Raw genomic sequence first — 2,996 nt, 5'->3', positions numbered from 1 at the left:
TCTTTCAAAATGTCATAGTGAAAACAACTAGTTTGTATGCTAACCTACAGTGGATTTCAGCAGCTCTAGAGAGGTGGCTCAGCAGTCCTGAGTGGCTGCTACTCATGCAGAGCAGCCACATTTGGTTCTCAGCACCCATGCTTGATGTAAGTCCAGGTCTATGATCTGAAATTCTCTCCTGAATTCTGAGGACACTTGCACGCATGTGCACATACCCACCTCACAGACATGTACAGATACTCATAATTTAAAACAAGAAAAATGAATCTATAAATTTAATTTTGGGGCCCAGCCACATGGTTCAGTGGGCAAAGCCACTGGTTGCTGAGCTTAGCTCCCTGAGTCCAAAACTCATATGGTGGAAGGAGAGGACTGATTCACAAGATCTGCCCTCTGACCTCCACATATGACCCATGGAACCCTCACATGCGCACACTCTCACACACGAATGAATGAATGAATAAAAATTTAAATTAATTACAAACGAACAAAAGCCAGCAAGACGGCTCATCAGATAAAAGCACTTACCACTAAGATGGTTGACCTGAATTTGATCCCTGGAACCATTTTTATTTTTAACTTTTATTGCATCATGAGAAAAGTTACATGATTTCAATTTATCTGAATTTGTTAACATTTAAAAACATTTTAAGTAAATAGAATTAAATCACATTCTTGTTTCTCTTTTGTACCCCAACTCCTCCCAGAGACCCCCCTTCAATACCTACAATATCTTTTTGCAATATTCCTTAAAATTTATAAAATAACAATAAAAATAAGTATTATAAAAGTTGTTCGATATAAAACAACAATCAATTTAACAGTCTTATGTAGATGCTCGTATACAGCAATAGTGAAAATACATACATTTTTCTCAATATAAACTTTAAATAACTCCAAACATATTAACTGTATACTTCAAAATAATACATCACTACTAGTATTTTCTTAAATGAACATAAATATATAAAGTCTTTTTGTTTGTTTTGTATTTAGTAGAGTTTAAAATCTTGGCTCTTACTGTGATACAAGCCCAAAATAAGAACAATTTTTAGACATTGGGTTTCATTGTAATAAGGGTGTACTTCAATGACCCTCATATCACCAAAGGATTTTACCTCCATCGTAGCTAAGCTGAAAGTTGATAGTTCTGCTGAGCCAAGAAATGAATTATAGGCTCGATTTTTGGATACAGGCTTCCTGCTATGGTCAAAGCTATTTGACTTGAGTGAGTGACTTTATTCTCAGCCCACAGAGAACAGGTTACATTCATTTAAGAAATGCTGTGTGTATTAAAATAGTCTATCCATAAAGTCATTCACCAACTGTTTCAATGAACAGTAGTTCTGCTTGGAGGGTGACAGAGACATTAGGTGAGGGTAAGAGTTTGGAATTTGATTCATTAGCTGTGATAATTTGGAAAAGTATTCATGTGAAACATTTTCTTAAGTACGATTGATGCAGGAGGGCCCAGCCCACTGTGGGTGGTGCCACCCCTGGGAAGGTGGTCCTGAGTCATACAATAAGACAAGCTGAGCAAGCCATGGAGAGAAAGACAGTAAGCAACATCCCTCCATGGCTTTTCCTTCAGTTCCTATCTTCAGATTCCTTCCTGCCGTGAATTTCTGCCCTGTTTTCCCTTCATGACGCCAGAAATATAAGTTAAATAAATCCTTTTCTACCCGAGTTCCATTGGATCATAGTGTTTTATCATTATGATATAAAACCTAACTGAGACAGCTTTATAATAGCAAAAAGACTTTGTGCCATATCCAAAAAATGAAATCCTTTTGTAGCCATGAATTAATTTTTATATTATAGAATGTATAGTAAAAAAGTTCTTTTTTTCTAACTATGCTTTTGAAAAATGCTTTATTTGTATATATTTGTTGTATAAAGCAATATAATTTGTGACTCATTGTTTAAGTATATTATATATTTTGACTAAATTCAGTCCCTGTCACCCTCTTCTGTTCCCTTCCCCTTCTGCATCCCAAACACTATCACTTCTACAACCCAAATACTATCCCTTCTGCTTCCCAAACACTATCCCTTCTGCATCCTAAACACTATGCCTTCTACATCCCAAACACTATCCCTTCTGCATCCCAAACACTATTCCTTCTGCATCCCAAACACTATCCCTTCTGCATCCCAAACACTATCCCTTCTACTTTGAATTCATATAGGGAAGAGTGGATGTTATTTGTGTAGGGTACATGAACATATATATGTGTGTGTGTGTGTGTGTGTGTGTGTGTGTGTGTGTGTGTGTGTGCGCGCGCGCGCACATATATGCTCTAGATTGTGCATACAACAACAACAAAAAACCATCTGACTTATTTTCTAACCAGAACAAAAGATGTTGACAAAAAAAAAGCACATTAGGAGCAACAGTGACTGCTTACAACAATCCTTAACTGGTGGGTGGGTTAGTTACCTTTCTAGTGCTGGGATAAAGCATGCTGGCTAAGGCAATCTGTGGAAGAAAGACTTTATTTTGGCTTACAATTCCAGAAGGTTGAGAGTCTAAGATGGCAGAAGGCTTAGCACCAAGCAGCAGACACTTGGGAGCAACAACAGAAAGCTCAGTCTTGAAATACAACAAGGAAGTGGAAACAGCAAACTGGAAATGGCACGAGGTGTTTAATCTCCAAGTGTATCTGTCCGTTCTCCAGCAAGCTGCATTCCCTCCCCCTGGAAATGACACCAATGGGTGACCAAGAGGTCAAATGCTGGAGATGCTGGCTGGGGGGCATTTCTCATTCAATCAACTTCAGTAGGTGTTCTTATTATAGGCTGAAGGCACACATATCGAGGGCAGGACACAAGACTGTAGATTTGAATATATTCTTCTGTTGCAATTCAGTAGCACTGTGAATCTTGGGGTCCTAAATTCGATGATCCTACTAATATACCAGGGAGGCCTCTCTGGCTAGCATAAGCAGCAGATTCTCTTTTACTCAGAAAACAAACAAGCACCTCCTGCCCTTTAA

The sequence above is a fragment of the Mastomys coucha genome, chromosome X, assembly GCF_008632895.1.
Source record: "Mastomys coucha isolate ucsf_1 chromosome X, UCSF_Mcou_1, whole genome shotgun sequence".
Taxonomy (NCBI): Eukaryota; Metazoa; Chordata; class Mammalia; order Rodentia; family Muridae; genus Mastomys; species Mastomys coucha.
Note: the sequence above shows the minus strand (reverse complement) of the source record.